This window comes from Crocodylus siamensis, chromosome 4 (assembly GCF_052110815.1).
Source record: "Crocodylus siamensis isolate JL-2025a chromosome 4, ASM5211081v1, whole genome shotgun sequence".
Lineage (NCBI taxonomy): Eukaryota > Metazoa > Chordata > Crocodylia > Crocodylidae > Crocodylus > Crocodylus siamensis.
In genome coordinates this window covers 221,708,726-221,732,011 of record NC_143398.1, presented here as the reverse complement: position 1 = coordinate 221,732,011, position 23,286 = coordinate 221,708,726, and the positions used below count along the sequence as shown (strand labels likewise).

At 45.3% G+C, this 23,286-nt stretch overlaps 1 protein-coding gene across 6 annotated transcripts in view; it reads left to right on the top strand.

The window, feature by feature from the left end:
• MBD5 (methyl-CpG binding domain protein 5) overlaps positions 1-23,286 on the top strand; it is a 282,828-nt gene that overhangs the window by 86,732 nt on the left and 172,810 nt on the right. For 5 of the 6 annotated variants that reach the window (XM_090045804.1, XM_090045807.1, XM_090045806.1 and 2 more), the window contains exon 2: positions 15,138-15,234. The gene's annotated coding sequence lies outside the window, so the exon portion shown is untranslated. Of the gene's footprint in view, positions 1-15,137; positions 15,235-15,552; positions 15,692-23,286 lie in introns of all 6 variants that reach the window. The other variant, XM_090045803.1, reaches the window with a different exon arrangement.

The following is a 23,286-nucleotide window of genomic DNA, read 5'->3' as shown; positions in this document are numbered from 1 at the left end:
GATGTGTGCCAGAATAATTTTCTCTAACAGCTTGCCTAGGATCGAGGTAAGACTAACTGGCCTATAGTTTCCCGGGTCCTCCTCCTTCCCCTTCTTGAAGATGGGAACCACGTTGGCCCTCCTCCAGTCTTCTGGCACCACACCAGAGCACCACGAGTGCTGATAAAGCCATGCCAGGGGTCCTACAATGACCTTTGCCAATTCCTTTAGAACTCTAGGGTGGAGATCATCCGGACCGGCTGACTTGAATACGTCCAGTCCCTCCAGAAGTTCCCTAACTAGTTCCTCACTAACCCTTGGCCCAGGTGTGCCTCCCCTGGCGCCCGAAGGGTGCCCAGCAGGGAGGTGACTGTTCTGGTCCCTACTTAGGAAGACGGAGGAAAAGAAATTGTTAAACATGTTGGCTTTGTCATCTAGTGTGATGACCAAATTTCCCAACGCGTCCTGCAGGGGCCCCATATTACCTGGAACCTTCTTTTTCCCCCCTGTATATTTAAAGAAGGACTTCTTATTGTCTTTAATCTGGGAAGCTAGTCCCAGTTCTATCTCTGTCTTGACCTTCCTGACTGCCCCCCTACATCCCTGAGCAACTGCAGTATAGTCATCCCTGGTGATGTCCCCTTCTTTCCATTGGGTGTAAGCCTCCCTTTTAGCAAGGAGACATTCCCGGATGCTTTTGGTGAGCCACGGGGGCTTGTGTGCCCTCCTGCTCCCTTTGATCCTCGTTGGGATTACCTTCCTTTGGGCTTGGAGGATCGTCTCTGTAAGGAGCAACCACTCTCCTTGGACACCTGGCTCCCCTCCCCTCTGGGACCTCAGCGCTTCCCCAACTATCCTCCTTAGCTCATTGAAGTTTGCCCCCCTGAAATCTAGGGCCGCTGCCTTACTGCAGGCCTTTGCCACCTTGTACTGGATGGTGAATTCCAGCAGGCGATGATCACTGTCGCCCAGATGGTCGAGCACCCGCAGCCCCCTCACCAGGTCATCACCCATGGCCAGCACTAGGTCCAACAAGGTATCTCCCCTGGTGGGGGTGTGCACCTCCTGGGTTAGATGGAGGTCCTGCACTCTGGTCAAGAACCTCTGTGAGCGGTCAGGCCTGGCTGACTGCTTTTCTGAGGAGATGTCCGGGAAGTTCAGGTCCCCCATGACTACCACTTTCTTAGACTTCACTGCCTCAGTGAGCTGACCCAAGAATTCCTGGTCAAGCTCTTCCCCTTGGTTGGGAGGTCTGTAGTAGACCCTCACCGTTAAGTCTCTTTCCCCTCGACTGCCGTGTACTCTAACCCAAAGCACTTCAGAGTGCCCTTCCTCTGACTCCCTGCTAATTGACGAGGATGTGTATTCCTCCTTAATATAGAGTGTCACACCCCCACCTCTCCTTCCTATCCTGTCCCTCCTGTACAGCGTATAGCCCTTGACATTCACTGCCCAGTCACGCGTTGAGTCCCACCACATTTCAGTGATCCCCACTATGTCCAGGCTAGTGTCAGCTAGCAGGAGGGTGAGTTCCTCCTGCTTGTTTCCCATACTACAAGCATTTGTGTAGAGGCGTTTGAGGCCTCCTGTGGATGTGTGTGCTGACCCCCTAGTCCCAGCGGTGCCCTGGCCTCTGTCGGTTACCTGTTTATTTGTTTCACTCGTTGGTCTAGGCTGGGCTGTAGTTGTGGATGTTGCTTGGTCTGGCAGTCTGATGTTTCCTCCGCCCTCAACTTCCCCTTTCCCCAATGAGCCTAGTTTAAAGCCCGCTGGAAGGAGGTCTGCCAACCCAGAAGAACACACATGCTTACCTTTAGGGGAAAGGTGGAGCCCATCCCATCCAAGCATGTCTCTCGTCGTGTGTGTGTATTGCTGATTTTGCAGACATTTAACTGCTTGTGGTACAGAGTTGTTGGAGTACCTCAAAATCTTTTCTTCCAATTGTAGATATGGATCCAATTCTGATTTAAAGACTCCATAAATCTTAAACATTAAGCCAGTATGTCTCTTCACAGGCACAGGGATCAGCCTGTGGATTTCTACTTATCGGATCTGTGACCTAGGTTGGAAAGTCTTCAGAGAAAGGGCTACTTTTTATTCTATTTAAACAATATATTCTAACATTGCCTGATTAAAAAAAAAAAAATCTACACTAAGCCAACAATGCAAAACGAAAATAATACCTCAGGAAAATAACAGCAACTGCTTAGCAATGACACATTCTAATGTCAGTTTGAAGAATATATATACATTTCCATTTAGTAATCTTATTAAATATTTAATTTAAAGAAACTCATGTTTTTGGTGTTTTGCAGGGCACCTGGTTGTGATGGCAACCACTTACAAACCCAAAATATCATGTTTACCCACTGTCTCTCAAACATTTTTTCTTCAATAAGCTCTTGTTATGAATCCAGAGCCATTTTGCTTATTCTGAACAGCCACTCTCTAGCAAAAGCCTATGTGTACAATGATTTTTCAACCAAATCCATTATGATCTGTCTGCGAGCAGTAAAGTTGAGCCCCTCCCCAGGGAGAAATTTATATGAGAGATTCGTTCCAAAGATTTAAATGTTTAAGAAAAGAGCTAAATACCTTCAGATATTTTAGGCCTTGTGTTCAGCTGTACAACTGCTTTCTTCAGTGTAGTGTTTATGAAATCTCTTGAAATGCACTTTTTCTGAAAAAATTGGAATCTAATGTAGAGAATGTGCATTAAAATATATAGGAAGAATATTAAACGTCAGATTTTCAGCAGCTGAAACCTATGCAGTAATATGCACACTAGTTTCACATGTATGCACTCAACTTACCTTGTATTTTTAAACCAAACAGTACAAAACATTTCTCATATCTGTAGGTTTTTGCTGTTCTCTAGACCTTTCCCATGATAGATCTTGGAATTGAACAATAGATAGATTCAGACTTTTTTTAATATTTGAAATGAAGTCCTATTTCATGAGGAATAAATTAAATGTGACCTCATATTAACACATGAGAAACCACTGCATCAATATAATGTAATGTTCTGCTACTTTGGGGGGGGAGGGGAGTTAACATAAAACATTTAAGGGGGTGTTATTTAAAAATAGATTTTAATGTTACTTTAGAAAAATGTTTTTATACGTATACCAGGAAAATGTAATTTAAAATTTTGTGTTCTAATTTGGGCTTGCTTGTTAACTTAGTGACAGTGAGTGACTTTTTTCTCTAGGATTAGTTAATTTTTTTGTGAGATTATTGTGGGTATTTTATGTTGTACGGTGGAGTTAAAGGATGGTATAATTGAGAATTAGTAAAAGCTTTTAAGACTGTTAATCAAAAACAACCCATTTTTATATTGGGGGCATATGAAAGTGTTATATGAGGAGTTTGCAAAAATCATAATTACTTTCTACTATGCCAGAGGTGGAAGAATTACATAAATATGGAAATCATTCTTTTCACAATGATGGGTCACGAAGTTTATCTGTTAAAACTTTGTGATGTCTGAAGCTGTGAATGAATTAGCAGTAATTAAGCAAAATAATTTGCAGTATTACTACAACAATATTTTACCAAAAAATACTAATATTGTATGAGACGGTATAAAAAAGTATTGAACGTCGAGGCTTTTGGGGGGAGGGGAGAAAGAAGAAAACTAATAAAAATTCATCACAATTTCTTCTGAAAAAAAGTTTTGCTTTATTGAAGGTAAGGCTTGAGGGCTAGATGGCCACAATTTCTATCTGTCACCTCATTTCTTACCTAGTCATGCAGTAGGAAGGATCTATGAAAGCTTGTGCCCTCTAGAAAAAAAGTTTAAAATTTTCCCCAGCAATTATAGGCTTATTTTGGTCCTTGGGAAGACTTTTGAGAAAATTATCAAGGAGCCCATCTTCAAGGGCCCAATAGGGGAGGTAATGCTCAGGGACAACCAATATGGGTTCACTGGGGGCAGGTCCTACCTGACTAACCTGGTTTTCTTTTATGATTAGGTCACAAAGTCCCTGGACGAGGGTGTCAGGGTGGATGTCATTTTCCCAAACTTTGAGAAGGCTTTTGAGACGGTTTCCCACCACATTCTCTTAAAACAGCTAGGTGACTGCGGCATTGATGCCTACACAGTGAGATGGGTGGCAAATTGGCTAGATGGTTGGACCCAGAGAGTGGTCGTGGATGGGTCATTTTCAACCTGGAGGGATGTGGGCAGTGAAGTCCCCCAGGGCTCAGTCCTGGGGCCCGTACTGTTCAACATCTTTATCAGCAATCTGGATGTGGGTGTGGAATGCATGCTGTCCAAATTCGCTGACAACACCAAGTTGTGGGGTGAGGTGGGCACGCTGGGGGGGAGGGACAGAATCCAGCTGCATCTAGACAATTTACAGAGGTGGGTGGATGAGAATAGGAGGAATTCAATGCAGACAAGTGCAAGTTTCTGCATCTAGGGAATAGGAACCAGCAAAACACCTATAGGCTGGGGAACACCCTTCTTGTCAACATGGTGGCAGAAAGGAATCTTGGAGCCATTGTTGACTCCAGGATGAACATGAGCCGCCAATATGAGGAAGCGGTCAGTAAGGCTAAACGCACCTTGTTGTGCACCTACAGGTGCATCGCAAGCAGGTCCAGGGAGGGTTGGTCAGGCCACAGTTGGAGGACTGTGTCCAGTTCTGGGCACCGCACTTCAAGAGTGATGTGGCTGGTATTGAGAGGGTCCAGAGGAGGGCCACTCGCATGGTCAAGGGGCAACAGGGCAGGCCCTATGAAGAGAGGCTAAAGGTCCTGAACCTGTTCAGCCTCCACAAGAGAAGGCTGAGAGGGGATCTGGTGGCTGTTTACAAACTCACCTGGGGGGACTAGCAGGAATTGGGGGAGGCTCTGTTCCCCTGGGCACCACCTGGGTTACTAGGAATAATGTCCACCAATTATTAGAAAGTTCAGGCTGGACATCAGGAGACATTACTGTACAGTTAGGGCTACCAGGCTCTGGAATGGGCTGCCAAGGGAGTTGGTGGTCTCTTCTACCTTGGGGGTCTTCAAGAGGAGGCTGGACAAATATTTGGCTGGGGTGATATGATCTTGGCACTCGTTTCTGCCTGGGGCAGGGGATTAGACCTGATGATCTGTTTAGGTCCCTTCCCACCCTAAGCACTATGATAGTATGAACTTAAACAATCAGGGCAGAAATCTGGAATCTTCTGAAAAAACAGATAATTCTTTTAAATAACTTTGTGCCATTCTTTACTAAAGGGAATCGATCCTGTTGGATTAGTAAGAAAGATTTTTCCCTAAACTTTCCAAAATTATTACAGAAGAACAGTGTGGGTGGTGGGTGTTCTGGAATTCCTGTTACTATCAGTTGGCAGGAACAAAATGGAGGACACTGTTGTAATTATTACAGCTCATACAAAGAAAATTGAAAGACCGTTGTGTGATTTCTGATTCAGCGTATGTATCTCTAGTGGGAGCAGATTTTGTGTGTTAATTTCTAGCTTTACAATTCATTGCTGAAAGTAGGACTATGTAGTAGTTGATTGATCAGAAAGAGTACTGAGGATGAGATATTTATTAGGTAAAATTGAGATTTGTTTTTCCCTAATTGAAGTATTTTGGGATTTTTGTTTCATATGAGACCAGCTTCTTGAGAAGGCCATGTTTCAGTGTAAAGGAATGTGAGATGTCCTGAAATAACTTCTGTTTTGAAGATACTTCTCCAGGAAAAGAAACAACTTAAGTGCAAAAGTCTGCAATGTACAGTTTTCCTGGGATATGCATGTTAAGTAGTAGGGCCAAACCCGACCAGGGCAAGGTCTTCAGCATTACCTCGTAGTGGGACTCCAGCAACTACTTCATGCCCAGTGGGAGCTTCACAGACTGGCGCTTCCTCCACCACACCTGCCTCAACTGCCTGCCTTTGAACGGGGCCGTCCGCTTTGTCCACCGAGACGAGAGGTGCCAATGGTGCGGCTACATGGCAGAGACCCTCCCCCACGTGCTGTGCAGCTGCAGGCCGCATGCCAGAGCCTGGCAGCTCCGCCACAATACTGTCCAGGAATGCCTGGTGAGGGCCATCCTGGCCATAGCGGGAGAGATCTCCGTGAACCGCACTGTCCCGGGCTGCGAGAGCCAGATGCATGCCGACATTGTCATTACGATCAAGGAGGCCAAAAAGATCATGATCGTGGATGTGATCATCCCCTTCAAGAACTGGCACCAAGCCTTCACTGATGCCCGGGCTTGCAAGTAGAAGTATGCCCTGCTGGTCAACGTCCTGAGGGGCCACGGCTATGACGTGACACTCAACATGCTCCTTTTGGGAACGCTCAGAGCCTGGGATCCTAGCAACAAGAGCATCATGCATGCCTGCTGTGTCTCCCGCCGCTACGCCAAGCTGATGCGCTGCCTCGTGTCAGACACGATCTGCTGGTTTTGTGACATCTATGTGGAGCACATCATGGGCCACCTTGGTGTAGAAGCTCAGTACACTGACCTGCCAGACTGACCGCCACTGGACCAGACCCAGAGGGAACCATCTGGACCCCCCTCTGCACCTGATGGACTTTGAGAGGAATCATTGACAGACCACCCTGCACCACCTGAAGAGGACCCCCTTGATGACACTCAGTGGACTGAGAAGCTCTTTTCAACCTACTTCCTCACCATTGCGGACCATTTTAAGGGTTTCTATGCATCTACCCTCCTTCTCTCTCAGCGTCATGAACCCCCACCCTTGGGCTTAGTTGGCTAACATTGTATTGTCTGTAACCTAGTTCTGTTCCCCTCCTCACCCTCATCCCTCCTATGTTGGTCCCTCACTTGGGTGATCTGTATTTCCCTACTGGCTTTGTCATCTTTTTGGGTTTATAGCTGTTAACATCTAATAAAATTCAATTCTTTCTGGTTCACATACAGTTAATAATTCACATTTACATTCTGAGCTTAGTTAACAAGTTTGTTGATACTTGAGCCAAAGTAGAATTTAGCTTGTTCTGATATAGATTAACTAATGGACACTTTTGGTAGTTAACAGAAGGTAGATGGATTGACTACTCAGAGAACTGATTTGTTGAATAGTTGGCCAGATTCATTTGATTTTTTTCTGTTCACAATAGCACTTAAAAACACCGACAACTTCGATTATTTTGCAGTATTCGGAAATGTTTTGTATTAATACTATCATTCGCTATCAGCTTTTATCACCAGAACTATCCTGAGTTGACAGCTCGTCTAGTTTGTTGTCCAATTCAAGGTATTCCCAGTCCCTCCTTCAACCATATCCCAGCATGGTACTTGTAGTCTTCTGGGATGTCTTTTCCAGGTTCCTGGAATATTTTAGCACAGGCTAAAGGTCATTCTACTTCAGTAATTTGCATCCAATTGCAGTCCATGAATATTTGAGTTGTAGAAACTTTAAGACACAATGCAAAGCCAGTTTGTTCACGTTTTTCATCGAACAAAAAAGGTTAGTGCGCTCACAGCAAGGCCAGGAGCCACAGCATACTGAGTTTTTTTTAAGAGACGGATGCATTATGTTATAACTGTAAATGGAATTTAATTTGCAGGGCATCAGAATGATTGCATGACATATAAATTATTTAAATATTAGGTAACTTCCTATTTTGAGCAGAAAGTCTATTTGAAAGGTGTTTTTTTTCAGAAACTGAAGGACTAGCTGAATCTGTAAACCCGGTAAAAGAAAGTTATTTCTACCAAATCATACATCACTGAAATCCCTAAGAACTTTGCCAGCCATTTCAGTGAGTAGAAAATATGATGACATTACAGATATGAAGTAATAGAGCAAAGCAAGACTGTATTGTTAATTAGTCTCAATTAATTAGACTGGATTTAGGACACAGGACTGTGGTTTACAGGGCTTCCCACAGACCCATGAGGAGCTGGATGACTTGACACTGGGGGTCAGATCTGGCCTCTGGGCCAGGACTTGAGCTCCTCTGGATTACTGAGGTGGACTCCTGGGTCCATGTTGAGCTTCACTAATGTGGTCTGTGGTGCCTGACACGGGTGCGCTGCCATACACATACTACACATTGCAACTATAGTTTGGAATCCTGCAAGAACAGATGTTATTTAGAGAAATGTGGATAGTTAAAAAATAAATAAATAAGCTAAATAAAACTACTTGCAATGTACTTCAGACTCATAGCTGAGCCCTTGACCTGATTACACTCTAACCTCAGAGCTGTCCAGCTTTTAAGCCCCCTGAGGGCAGCACCAGATGAGATATGGGCATCAGGCTGTATGCTGTGCAAATGTGTGACCCCACCCCCCAGTGCTGTACAATGCACTCATGTGTGCACCACCCTCAGCGCTGCTCCGGACACAAACCACTGCTCTACTGCTTGCCCCTAGGCTCACCCTCAGCATACCACATCCTTGGGGCAGACGCAGTACACAGCAGATGGAAGGGGGCGGGGGCCAAAAAACAGCAGCTGGGGGAGTAGGAGCTGGACAGGAGCCTGGGGGCCACAACTTAATTTCTTGTGAGCCAATTGTGGCTTGTGCACAGCCAGTTGGGCAGCCCTGATCTAACTGAAGTCAGTGAGGGAATTTCTGTTGACTTTGCTGAGAGTTGGATCTACACTATTTTGAGATGGGGTGGGTCTAATGTAATGAAATGATTGAAGATTAAACTGATTCACCTTTTAAAAGACAGCTATTTCAAATTACTTGATTTCTGAAAAACTGCATCCGTTACTATATTAGGGCCAAAAGAGGTTCAGGTTGTAGACGGACAAAAGCATTTTAAAATTATGATGCTTTAGAGATTATTTGCTGTAACCATTTCATCTGTTATTTTATTACACTCCAAGTGGAAGCTAAACCATTGTTATTTTAAACTTACTTTATTAAGGTTTAAAGTTACAGTGATTTAGCTTCAACATGCTAGTATGGACAGAAGAGTTGCATTGATTATACCAGTGTGGTCCCAATTGATCCTTTTAAAATGCTTTATTGTTATGTTTGTCCACTGGTTTAGAGCACTACAGTACTGTCTCTGTTAAATCGTATTGGAATTAGCAGGACATAACCATGTGCATACAGTTAGACACATACTTAAGAGCAGCGCTCAATTGGAGCTTTTATCAGTATTTTTCTGTTCTGTGTAGCACAGCTAGGAGCAAACTTACCCTTTAAAGTTTCTTTTATCAGCAATCTGTTCTCCAAAATAGTGTGGTTACCAGGCTTCCAAGTTTTCCGTTTGCTGCAGAAAAATGCAGATTTTGTCCTTTAAAGGAAAAATCATAGATTCTTCCTTTTAAACCACGGGTTTCTCCTTCAAAGCTTGCAGTGTTCCAGCCTGCAAGGGGCTGTTGGAGCTGGGGGTGGAGTAGCAGGCTGTGGGGGTGCCACATAAGTGTGCGTGCACACACATGCACGTAGCAGCAGGCAAGGTGGTGGAGAGCAGCTCCCTCCAGGTAAGTCTGTGGGGGTGAGATGAGAGAGGGGGACACAGGCTATGCACTGCAGAGATGGAGGGGGCACAGGCTATGTGTCCAAGGAACAGAAGACGTAGGTGATGTGGCAGGGAGGCCAAGGCAATGTGGCAGGGAGGGTATGTGCTCCCCAAGATTTCTGCACCCACGGCAGGGCACAGGGCTGCAGCAGGGCCAGACCAGCTACAGGCAGAAGCCACCTTTGTGGCCCCATGGGTGCGACCAGGCATGGGGGGGAATGCTGTGTCACCAGGCCTGGCAGCAGCAGAGACACAACTCCTTGCCTCACCATGGTGGCCATAGCAGTGCATCGCTCCTTCCCACATAGGATCCTGCCCACTGGGTCATGGAGGTGGCTCCTTCCCAGAGCTAGTCCAGCCCCTCTGCAGCCCTGCACCCCACTGTGTGAGAAATCTCAGGGGGGGCATCTGCCCCTCCCGCTACCTCACCGGTATGCTTCCTGCCCTCCTCATATGTCACCTGTACCCACACCCACTCCCTCTCTCTCATACTAGGGGTGCTGTGGGCTGTGAGTGAGGGACACAAGCAGGGCTGGGGGGGGAGAATGTAGGTCAGGTGTGAAGTGGCACCAGTAGGGCCAAGGGACTATGGGTCAGGCGTGTGGGGCTGGGGGGAGGGGGCTGTGCCTTGGGAGTGAGGGGCAATGGTGGCATGGGCAGGAGCCGGGGACTAGCGTATCAGGGCTGCTCAGTGCCACAAAATAGTGGGGCAGGTGGGGGGAACAGCTGGACCCACATCCTGGTAAGCACAGGGGTCAAGGCGAGCTCTGACTTTCTACGATAAAAAAAATGAAATGAAAGGTCAAAATGTGTAGGTAGTTTCATAGTTAGTAGGGTCGGAAGGGACCTAAGCAGATCATCAAGTCTGACCTCCTGCCATGACAGGAAAGAGTACTGGGGTCAAACGACCCCAGCAAGGTGATTGTCTTAAAGACCCCCAGGGTAGGAGCCAGCACCACTTCGCTTGAAAGTTGGTTCCAGATCCTAGCTGCCCTGACACTGAAGTAGCACCTCCTGATGTCTAATCTGAATTTACCCTCTGCCAGCTTGTGACCGTTATTCCTGGTCACTCCTGGCAGTGCTTGGGGGAACAGGGACTTCCCCAGTGCCTGCTGGTCCCCTCTGACTAGTTTGTAACAGGCCACTAGATCCCCCCCTCAGCCTTCTCTTGTGGAGGCTGAACAGGTTCAGGTCCCGTCACCTCTCCTCGTAGGGCCTGCCCTGCTGCCCCCGATCATGTGAGTGGTCCTCCTCTGGACCCTCTCCACGTTGTCCACATCCGTCTTGAAGTGCAGCGCCCAAAACTGGACGCAGTACTCCAACTGCAGCCTGACCAGTGCCACACAGGGGGAGTATCACCTCCTTGGACCTGCTTGAGATGTACGGTTGGCTTTCCTGACTGCATCCCCACACTGCCGGCCCATGTTCATCTGAGCATCAGTGATGACTCCAAGATCCTTTTCTGCCTCTGCACTGATGAGAAGGGAGTTCCCCAACCTGTAGGTATGGTGCTGGTTCTTCTTCTCCAGGTGCATCACCTTGCACTTGTCAGTGTTGAATCCCATCCTATTCTCATCCGCCCACCCCCATAACCTGTCTAGATCTGATTGTAGTCTGTTCCTTCCTTCTAACATGCCCACATCCCCCACATCTTAGTGTCATCTGCAAATTTGAACAGGGTGCTTTTTATCCCCTCGTCCAAGTCACTGATGAAGATGTTGAACAGCGCGGGCCCGAGGACCGAGCCCTGCAGAACCCCACTGCCCATGTCCTTCCAGGTCGAAAATGACCTATCCACTACCACCCTCTGGGTGCGGCCCTCCAGCCAGTTGGCTACCCATTTGACTGTGTGGGTGTCGACACCACAATCCCCCAGTTTCTTAATGAGAACAGGGTGAGAGACAGTGTTGAAGGTCTTCCGAAAGTCCAAGAAGACTATGTTCACTGCTACCCCTGCATCTAATGATCTGGTGATCTGATCATAGAAGGCCACTAGGTTGGTCTGACAGGACCTGCCACTAATGAACCCATGTTGGTTGCCCCTAAGCATAATCTCCCCTGCTGGCCCCTCGTGGACATGTGCCAGAATAATTCTCTCAAAAAGCTTACCCAGGATCGAGGTAAGACTAACTGGCATATAGTTTCCTGGGTCCTCCTTCCTCCCTTTTTTGAAGGTGGGAACCACATTGGCCCTCTTCTAGTCCTCTGGCACCACACCAGGGCACCACAAGTGCTCATAAAGCCGTGCCAGGGGTCCTGCAATGACCTCAGCTAATTCCCTCAGCACGCTGGGGTGGAGATTCTCCGGACCAGCTGATTTAAATACATCCAGTCCCTCCAGAAGTTCTCTGACTAAATTCTTCCTGACCCTTGGCCTTCCTGACTGCCCCCCTATATCCCCGAGCAACTGCAGTATAATCCTCCCTGGTGATGGCCCCTCCCTTCCGTTGGGTGTACGCCTCCCTTTTACCAGAAGACATTCCCAGATGCTTTTGGTGTGCCATGGGGGCTTTTGTGCCCTCCTTGCACTGGATGGTGAATTCCAGCAGGCGATTATCACTGTCGCCCAGGTGGTTGAGCATCCGCAGCCCCCTCACCAGGTCGTCACCCGTGGCCAGCACCAGGTCCAACAAGGCATCTCCTCTGGTGGGGGTGTGCACCTCCTGGGTTAGATGGAGGTCCTGCATTTGGGCTAGGAACCTATGTGTGCGGTCAGACCTGGCTGACTGCTCTTCCCAGCAAATTTTTGGAAAGTTCAGGTCACCTGTGATGACCATGTCCTTTGACCTAACTACCTCTATGACCTGACTTAAGAATTCCTGGTCTAGCTCTTCCCCTTGGTTGGGTGGTTTGTAGTAGACCCCCACTGTTAAGTCTGTTTCCCCTTGACTGCCTTGTATTCTAATCCAGAGCACTTCCGTGTGCCCTCCTCTGAGTCTGGTCTACCTGGTGAGGATGTGTATTCCTCCTTAATGTGGAGTACTGCACCCTCGCCTTTCCTCCCTATCCTGTCCCTCCTGTACAGCCTATAGCCCTTGATATTCACCGCCCAGTCATGCGTTGGGTCCAACCACGTTTCAGTGAGCCCCGCTCTGTCTCGATTGGTGTCTGCTAGCAGGAAGATAAGTGCCTCCTGCTTGTTTCCCATACTACTAGTGTTTGTGTCGAGGCATTTGAGGCCTCCTGTGGATGTGTGCACTGGTCCCCTAATCACAGCATTGGCCTGGCCCCTGTTGCTTACTTGTGTATATGTTCCGCTCGTCAGTCTAGGCTGGGCTGTACTTGTGAGTGCTGCTTGGTTTAGCTGTCCAAGGCTTCCTCCTCCCTCGTCTTCCCCTGATGAGCCTAGTTGAAAGCCTACTGGAGGAGAACCGCCAACCTAGAAGAGAACACACACTTACCTTTAGGGGAAAGGTGGAGCCCATCCCACCCAAGCATGTCTCTCGTCATGATGTGCTGGTCATTGTCAAGGAAGCCAAAGCCCACCTCAAGACACATTCCTGAAGCTGTCAGTTGGTCTCTGCGATGCACGTCTTCCACATCCCCTCACTGGTAGAACAGAAGAGAATACCACCTGTGCACCTATCTCCTTCAGCACGCCCCCCAGAGCGTGGTAGTCCGCCATCAAGTGATCAGGGCTTCTCCTGGCCACATCATTAGTACCCACATGGATTAGGACCATGGGGTAGTAATCGGTGGGCTGGATCACGGCCTGGATCATCCCCATCACGTCATGAATCTTTGCTCCGGGTAGGCAGTAGACTTCGCATGTCGAGGGGTCCTGGTGACAGATGGGGCCCTCTGTACCTCTCTGGATGGAGTCACCTATGTTGATCACTTGACTCTTTCTCCTCCGGGATTGCTTAGTTCCTTAGGCCCGTTTAGAGCGTGGAGAATGTGGAGTTGCCTCCCCTCCCTCCTTCTCCAGTGTTGCCAGGGCCTCGTACCTGTTCTCCAGCCAGACTGGAGGAACTGGTACTGCTGTGTTACGAGCAGCCCTGTTTCTGGAGGTGACTGTCTGCCACTCTGCAGTGGAGGGCACTTACCGAGGTGCTGCTTCCTTGGGTGTGTGGCCCTGCAGTGAAAGGAAATAGCCATCAATTTCTTCCTCCACCTCCCTGATTCCCCTCAGCCTGCTAAACTCCTCATGGAGCTCCCTCACCTGCGCCTCTGGGGCCCTAAGGCAGGTGCCTGCAGGGCACGTGTGGGGGTCCCCAATTGCTGCCCCCCTGGGCCTTGCTGGGCAACCCCTGCAGGCCAGGGGGTGTGAGGACGCCAGCTCCCCCATGGACTCTGTCTGGGTGGAGGCCTCAGACAAGCCCCGGGTAGGCCGCTCCCCCCAGGCAGGGGCCCTGGCAGCACTCCACATCAACACCATCATAGGAGCTGCTGCTTGTTTTTAGCTTAGTGCAGTGCCTTCGCCCTACCCTAGTAGGAGTCTTCCTCCTGGCCCTTCCTGCTCGCCCACCGGCACGAACGCCGACGTAAACACTGGCACACTCTGTTCGTGCGGCTTGGCTTGGGAGCATGGCTCCCTACCGGCTCATCTAAAGGGGATCCGGGGGGCTTCCCCTCCGGATCTGGCTCAGCTGCGTCCGGTCCCCCTGCCCACTTACCTTAGGGGGATCAGCTGCTGCTGGCTCCGCTGCTGCTGCGTCGTCCTCCCCTTCGGGTCTGGTGGGGGGCACACGTGCGTGTGGGACACACATGTACCTGTATCCCTCCTCTCCCCGCTGCTCCTGGCTCCCGAGGTATTTAACATTTATTTTATAATAATGATTGAGGCAGTGGTAGACTTCCCAATTGCCTTAAAATTATAAATATATCAGTAAAACATTGTGTTCAACTGATATCTGTGGGGGTTTTTTGTGTGTGTGTATAGTGACATTTCATTTTAATAATGTAAAAATGGATTTTTGGGAGTTTTTAATCAGGATTTAGAATTTTTTATCGGAGAATATAGGTTTTTTAAACAGAGAAAACCGAGATCCCTGGTGGTTACTGTGGTCAGCCAGTTTCTGTTTTATGTTTAATTCAAGGTTAACAATTTCTGTATACTATAGGACATTTTCATATAACTTTAAATTCTAAGTAAATCAAAATTATGTCCCAACATGCTTTGAATTTTTTACTTGATTTTTGACATGTTGTGACTATGGATGTTTATAGATTATTCTTTCATGACTTACTCTTGTTGAAAAAAATAAATGTTAAGCAGCATTTTTGCTTGTGTTTGCTTGTGAACCAGTGTTTTGTTAAAATTTGAAGTTGCGGTTTCAAGATGTCTCTCTTCAAAGTTCTCACTAAACATTTTTATTTTCCAGAGTTGTTTAGATAAGAGTTTAATTCTTTAATCTGCTGTCTGTTTATTTAATGTTTCTTAATATATTTTTTAACATAGTAGTTGGTAATAGTATTGGATTGGGCACTCTAACTATGGATTTCCTGAATTTGGTGCATTAAAAATCAGAACCACTATGCTGAATTAACCTAGTTTTCTGCATGTCGTATAGACAAATGCTCTTCAGTTATGTGGCTGGAGTTCTTCAGACTTACTGTTTTAATGGAAAAATGTGAAAAATTCATCATACATAAACAATGCTTAGTTTGTATCTAAAATAAATAAATCAAAGAAGAAAAAGCCCATGGTTAATTATATTAAACTCAACCTGACCTGTTATCCTATTTGTCTTCTCAGATTCTCATTGAGAATGTTGATTATTGGATGTATAAGAGTTGGAGAGCATATTGTTTACAGTGAAGATCTTTTAAAATCTGCTTTTTAGACAGCAACGGTAAGTTGAAATTCATATATATGAGTGTGTGTGTGTGTGTGTGTGTGTGTGTGTGTGTACATGCATGCAGACATAAATTATGTTAGGTTGGGGGGTTTTTTGGTTGGTTGATTTGGTTTTGTTTCGAAGCTAAGCAAGAAAAGGGCAATACTAAAAGTTAGGAAGACCAGTTCAACTCTTCAGAAGTGTGAAAATCCATAATAACATCTATTAACAACTTAAAAAATAAGTGATATGGAAGCAGAGACTGAGGGGTTCTCTCCTTTTGGTTTGAAAGATGTGAATTCGTATTCAATTAGCCTTCCCTCTGTCTTGCAGTTTTCTACAGCACCCATCACTGCAATATGTGCAACTCATCAAAAACAATATGTTATATTAGAATATGAAGGGTAGCCATCGGAGGTTTTATTATGGTGTTTGGACTAAAGAAAGAAGAAATTGTAAACAAATATGCAAGGTAAAATATAGTGGTCAGTTTTCTTACGGCTTAGGGTATTTTTTGGATTTTAGTTGTGTAATTAATTTTAATTGTACCTCTAAAGCATGGCTTGTGATCTACCTTTTACTTACTCTAATGCCTGTGGACTCTACTGATCAAAATGTGTCATGTCCTCAGGAGATTTTCTGTCCATTATACTTGGTATATGGAATAAGTACTGAAAACTTTATATTCTACTTCAGGCTAAACAGTTAAGCCATTTTTAGGTAATAAAAGTAGATCTGATTTTTCTGTCTTGATTCTTCTTGTTTTTACATTTGATCTATGACTACACTATCTTTAGTAAATTCCATATATTGTCATAGATCAAATGTAAAAACGAAGTGGGGTGGATGTGGTGTATTTGTGGAAATTTGCGAAGGTGTGGAGTGCTGTGGGTGTGTATATGGGATTTGGAGCTTGGAAAGGGGGGTTCTTATATGATCTATCAGGGTGTGGGGTACTATGGATCAGGAGTGAGGGGCAGCAGCAGGGCTGGGGGGGGCTGTGACTTAGGAGTGAGGGGTAGACACGCATACACCCCGCCCAGTAGATAAGACTGTGGAGAAGAAGGGAAGGAGAGGGGGCAGATCAAGGGTCCCATGGTGAGGGAGTAGGGTAGAAGCTAGAGTAAATGGGGGCCTCGGGGCCAGGGCAGATCATGGAACAAAGGTATGGGTGCCTTGGCCAGGTGTAGGTGGGGCACAGCTTCTGCTGCATGTGCCCCCAGATTTATGCATAGGGTAGAGGCGGGCTGCAGACTTGGGGCTTTGCACCCTGCTGCCATTACCCTGGGAGCCGCACAATGCCATGTTGTACCTCCCGCCACTGAGCAGGCAGGGAACACATGGCAAAGGCAGCAGGGCATGGAGAGCCCTAGCCCACAGCCCACCTCCACCCTGCACACAAATCTGGGGGGCACATGCCCCCTGTGCCTCCCCCAGGGTTGCATGCAGCAGTGCAAGCTGCACCCCCTATGCCCTTGGACGAGCTACTCCTGCCCCACTCCCTCCCTCACCATGGGAACCTCAATCTGCTTCCTTGCCTCTTCCCTCCCCCATGTCCCTTCTCCCTCACAGACTTACCTGCTGGGTGGTGCTCTACACATCACCAGGCTGCATTCCTGGCCATGAGCATGCTGTGGCTACGGCTGCTCATCTGTCTGTCTTTTCACCTGACCCCCAAACCCCCCCTGCTGCAGCAGCCCAGAGCCCATGCCCATGCTGCCCTGCAGTCCTCTGCGCTGCCACTACTGCCACTCTGGGCAGCCTGGTGATGGCATTGGAGCAGAGCCTAGGCACGGGCTCCAAAATGACGCATGCAATTAACATGTTAAAAAAATTAACATGAGTGCCAATTAACATGTCAATCATACATGCTAACTGCAATTAATTGACGGCCTTAATTCTTATAATATAATTGATTTCTAATGAGCTAGATTTAATTGACTTGCAATTAAATGCATGTCTTTCCAATTCCGTAGAAATTGCACGCTGTACCTCATTCTTGGGCCCAGCTTCTTAAATATAGTAGTAAAGTATCAAGTTTCAATTTTATACTCTTGCATCATTATTACAGTTACCAAATAAGTTCTGATTAAAAAAAAATAGGTGACTGTATGACAGTCCTCACTTAAATTTTTTAAAGAATAAAATATCTTTGCCAAGCACTCCTCCCTCCGTAACCCCACTCCGTGAAGATCTGATCATCTCCCAAAATCTCTCATTGGAAGAGTAAATTAATAGTCCAGTAAAGTAACCAAATTATCTTCATGTTTTAAATTATGAGACACGGGAGGACATTGAGGATGAATGGAAGAAAACAAGCATCCGGCCAGGTGTTTGTTCTCTGCTCTCTTCTGAAGTATAGTTCTGTTCTGAAAAGGAAATACTTAAAAAATTGCATCTTTCTCAGCAGATCTTCTCCTTTTGTATCTAGATGTTACTCATTCACACATGCTTGCTCCAGCGATGAAAATATTTTACTACTCTTGACCCCCAGTAAGAACCCCGATCTGGGAAAGTGCACTGGATTTTTTTTTTTTTTTCTGGTTCATGCAGCAACCCAATTTCTGGTTCATGCAGCAACCCAAGTATTCAGTTCCAGTTTATGAACTACTTGTTTAACCTCTTTATCTTCAAACTACAGCATCAATTTCAGCATCAGTTTCAATTTTCCAACCCCAGTGATGGCAGCTACTATAACTGAGGGCATAATTTGAAGTTAGTAGAGCACTAGAAGCTGAAAGAATTTGACCTGTAGAATCTTGAATTGTGGAATACGTAAGCCAGAAAGAATGCAGCTCAGCTTTCAGTCTCCAGACTGACTAGCACTGAGACAGAAAACATATGTTGCTTTTAAACTGGGAAAACTGATGCAGAAATCAGTGAAACAGGTTACGTTATTTTCCCTAAATCAGTTTCTTGAGTAGAGCTGCATGTTAAGTAGTTAAAGGGTAAGTTTATCTACAAGTCCATAACATAATTTGCCAATGTGGTATTCCAGTATCAAGTAAAAAGTTCCTTCACAACCTCCAAAAGTATGAGACCTAAGATACAGTCGTATTTCATCCCACTTACCCTACCTACCTTCCCAACAAAAGCCATGTCTCTCTCGAGCTTATTTGATTGTCACTCCATTACTCCCAAAGAGAAAGAGACCACCCAGTACTGTCATACTTAGTATAACATTGTATTGCCTATAGATCACTTGACAGAGCCCTTTATTAGTTATATAATTTCTTTTTGAATGTTACAATTTGAAGCTTTGGTGGGAGGGTATTTTTATTTCATAAAAGAGAGAGATTTTTAAAGTTTAAGAACTTCCACATCTATGTGCAAATAGGAGTATATTTGTTTAAAGTGTATATTCTTAGGGTGGGTACTAGTAAACTCTAATAAGTGAGTTCACTGCAATTCGGTCGTCCTCTCTCTCCTTGGCTGAATAAAAGTAATATAATACTGGCCTGACTACAGTTTTAGATGTTTGTTTTCTTTCAGATAATACATTTCAGGTTGCACATAAGTGTATATTATTTCAGGAGAATTAACTTTCTCTGGTAAATTTCCATCCTTCATTGTAAAATTGTCTGGGCTATGCTGTGGTGGTTCTTCATTTAATTTCCATGAAAAAACTAATATAAGAAAAGATGACGCCAATGTAAAATTTGTTTGCATAACATTTATGATCTACATATATATACTGTCTATAGGTTATATAAATAATACTTTACATAAGTAAACTATAGAAAGTTTTTTTAGGTATGTTTTTGTCCTCATATTTACAAAGCTACTTGAAATTGATATTTCCTTTTATTTTAGGTATTTTAATTCTTACCAGTCTTTTGGTATCCATCTGACATTTCATACATTTTCCTTCATTTTGGTAAAGATTTATACATATAGTCAAAGCTTGATAGCTGGACAGTCCTTCACCAAAACAGACTACATATACACAGGAACCTTCCTAGTTATACAATGTGCAGTCAGTTTGAGTAAAATACATTTGTACATGTAAGTAAAATACTCCAAATTTCCATTAGCTAGAAACTGGTTTTCATTATCAGAAATTGCACCATCCTGTAGAACACAATTAAAGTTGTTTCTTTCTCAAACATTTATTTTGCCTACATATTTTGTAAGTAAACCACAAAGCTATTTCATTTTACACATAGTGACATTTCAAGAGGCATCTTACATTTGTTAAATACTTTATAATTGATGCCAGGCAATAATGCTATCCTTGCCTAGCATAAAAAGAGACCATATAGGTCTTTCAGATTGCAAAAAACAAGGCAGATTTGTTTGCTGTTTTTCAGTTCCTCTGTAAAACCTACATTGGTTGTGATATTTGAATAACTACGGGCTGAGGTTTGCTAGACAAGTAGCAAGCTGAGACTTCTGATTTGTTTGCTTTGTATTTCCTCATTTTGTTAGCCTCTCCCGTTGGTCTCTTTCTCCTGTTGTATTGTGTCTAACACGTAGAATGCCTACTCTCACATGCAAAATTTTCATTTTGTTTGTAACTTTAGAGTTTGTAACTTTTCCAAATCCCTGTGGTTAGGTCTGTTTCAAGACAGAATGAACGCTTCAAGATATTCTTCCAGGTTATGCCATGCTCAGGTGAAACCTCATCTCTCTTTCTCAAGCTAATCATATTTTACTTCATACCAAGTTTGCTTTTATTTAAAATATCTAAACACAAATGTGCTTGTTCCAAATAGTGTTGAGTCATGCAAGCTAAGTATAATATTTGCTTAAATTGGCAGTCTTATATTTTTGGCAAAAAAAAAATATCACTTTTTAGTGCTGAATGCTTTTCATTGTTTTTTAGAACTTTTTTTTTTTTCATTGCTTATTCCGCACTTGGAGGATATTGTCTCTGGTGTACTCTTTTTCATCTTCAGTGGAAGACTTTATGCAGCGCAACACAATGAAAGCTGATCTTTTTAGTGGAAAGTTTGTCCATCTTGGCAAACGGATTTTTTTGTCTTGCATTGTTTTGGGCATCCCTGATCTGTCAGGGAAGATTCCATTTTATAAATCAGTGTTTCTTGACCTTGCTAGACTCAAAGCACCCCTTGAAAAATGGCAGCTCTAAGTTTTTGCTCACTTTTTGACTACAGAAATATAATAAATAAATTATTGTTACAAAGAACTCAAAAGACCACAGTAGGTCAGCATATTTTAACACTGGATTCCTGTTTGAAATCTCTTAATTTATTTTATGAATTATGTTTGCATAGCTAACAGTACTAACTTTGTGTGGCACCCTTGAAAGGATCTCAAGGCACCCCTTGATGCCTTGAAATAATGGTTGAGATCACTGTTGCAGGTCTTTACCTATGCAGTAAAAGTTGTGAATTTTTACAACTTACAAAACTGTAGACCAGCTCGGGACAGGGCTGACAAAGCATCAGGGCTGGGACTGACCCAATTTCATATTAGTAGGAAAGTAATTGATACATCTGTCACACTAGGTTGAAAATGCCCAGTTGTGGCTAGGTCGGTGGGCTGGACCCCAATGAGGACGCAGTTTATGATTAATATGTAATATTTATTTGGCTTTAACCTATAAAATATTGACAACTCAAGCAAATGATTTCCTATATAATACTAATCTATGACAACATACAATAATCAAACAATCAAAGCTGGGGAGCGATGTCCATTGGGTCACAAGGTTTGGGTCAAGGCCCCTTGCTTTCAAAACCACTAGTGGTTTTGGTGCGGCTGGCCAGGGCCCTAGTCTCAGACCTGGTCAACTGCTCATATTTCTTAAAAGGTCATTTAACAATTAAAACATAACTAAAATAACTACAAACAGCTAAACGGGAAATTACGTCTGTTGAGTCACGGGGTTCAGGTCAAGGCTTCTTGCTTTCAAGATCATGGACGATCTTGGTGCGGCTAGCCAAGACCCTAGGCCCAGACCTGGTCAATGGCTCATGTCTCTTACAGGAAAGACAGACAAATACAAATATAAATTACTACAGTGTTACATGCACGCTTACCACTACAGCAAACAAAAGGAGCGGCTTCATGGCTGGGAATGTTAGTCTCTTCACGAAGGTCTCAAGAACGATCCGAGGCAGTGCTCGGAGGGGAGGGGGGGGGAGTAGCGACCCTGCGGGTGATCAGTCTGCGGGCCCTTTGACACTTGAAGTTACAGTTTGAACTTCCCCTGTCAGAGCCTCGTGGCTCTACCCTTTTATACCCTTACTCTTTTTCACTTATTTTTACTGGCCAATTGTGTTACCTTCCTGCCAGCATTCTGTTCACTCGTCAGTAGCCCCTTCCGCACTGCTGTCCCCTCATTTGTTTTCTGCTTAGCCAGTTATGTTGCAATTTCCTTCCTGCTTCGATGGCAGTTTGATGCGGTTGACTTCCCTGCCTCATGAGCATGACCGGGGCCACCTGTCCAGAGGCGTGTGTTATGGCCTAGCATTCTGCCCTTTCGCTGTGGCCTGGCCATTCATCTGGGGAGATGCCCGTGACAACATCTTTATACTTTCTCAGCTTTTTCTAGTCCTTGTTTTATTGTAAAGGTGCAAAACTTACTCCAGTATTGTTCACGTACAGGGTAGATTTTTTTAAAATCAAATCTATTTTAAATCACTGGCCAGGAAGCCTTGATTTAATCACTGTTTTCTACAAGAAGTGCATTCTTATTGTTTGATATGCTCTATTCATTTAACTTCTGGAAACTTTGCACTTTGAGAGAGGTAATGGTTTGACTCTTTGTACACAAACATGCAGAGAGACGATATGATAGGTAATCTCCATATACTGCTGTTAACTAGAATATTATCTCTAGAGAGACAAATCCACAGCTTGAGAAATGAAACTGGGCATCACAGGGCATGTCTACACGTGAATTTACACGCGCCTAAACTTAATGTGCCTTAACCTAAGGCACAATAAGGCAACTTAGGTTCATGCCTACATGTGCATGCCTTAAGGCCCCTTAATGCAGCTCACTGGGCCAATGTGTTTGCAGCACCTTGGACATCTCCTTGCACACACAGCTGCACCAGGGCATGTGGGAAGTGGGCAGGTGCCACACTGGGAAAGTGGCCAGGGGCAGTGCAAACAATGAGCGCATTCCTGGCCTGGGAGCACAGAGAAAGGTGCAGGGTGTGCCCACGGGCTTCAGGATCTAGCAGTAGTGTCACATGCAGAGCTGGTGCCCTTGGCCTGCTGCCAGAGGCAGTTCGGCTCCAAGTGAACAGGGTATGCTCAAGCCATGTCTAGTGACCTTGAGGCAGCTGCACCCAGTGCTGGGCCTGGCCATGTACCAAGCTACCTGCCAGTCTCCCAAAGCTTACAGCAGCATAGCCAGCTGGTACAACCCAGTGCCAGCTGAGAGGGGTGGTAGCCTTCAGTCCCCCGGATCTGATTGTCCTGGCCCCAGCTCTGACCCGCTCCCTGTGTTCCTGCCTCCGCAGTGTCAGTTGGGAGTGGGCCAGAACCAAGAAGCAGCAGCAGTGAGTGCTATTCTCCAAGGCACAGATGCTGGAGCTGAAGCAGTGGTTCTACGCAGCAGTGATACCTGTCTGTGTGCCGAACAACTTGGGACTCCAAATCAGTCAGCACACCAACAGGTATACTGCTGCTGTCTGGAACTACTGCTCCAGCGTCTGCATCTTGGCAAATAGCACCCACCACTGCTGCTGCTTGGCGGCAGCAGTGTGGTATTTTCTTGGCAGTGCCCAGCGGTGGCAGCTTTCCATAGGTATCAAATTTAGGTGCAGTTAGCCTTGAATTGCCATTCTGAAGGCACATTAAGGGAGTACAGAGTACACACATAGATCTGTACCCTTAATGATCTTTAAAAATGGTGATTTTAGGCTAATTGTGCCTAAAAGAGCATGGGTAGACACACTCACAGAGGTGCTTTTAACGGGATCTTCTAGACTGAGTACTGAATCTCATTGGGTAGAGTGGTTTTCTTTAATCTTTACTAATCTATAAAGGAGCCTCTGGGAACCCCATAAGATTGGGCCCTTAATATAGTCCATGGCTGGTCATGACCTACTTATAAAACATTTCTAAAAAAGATTGCATGAATATATT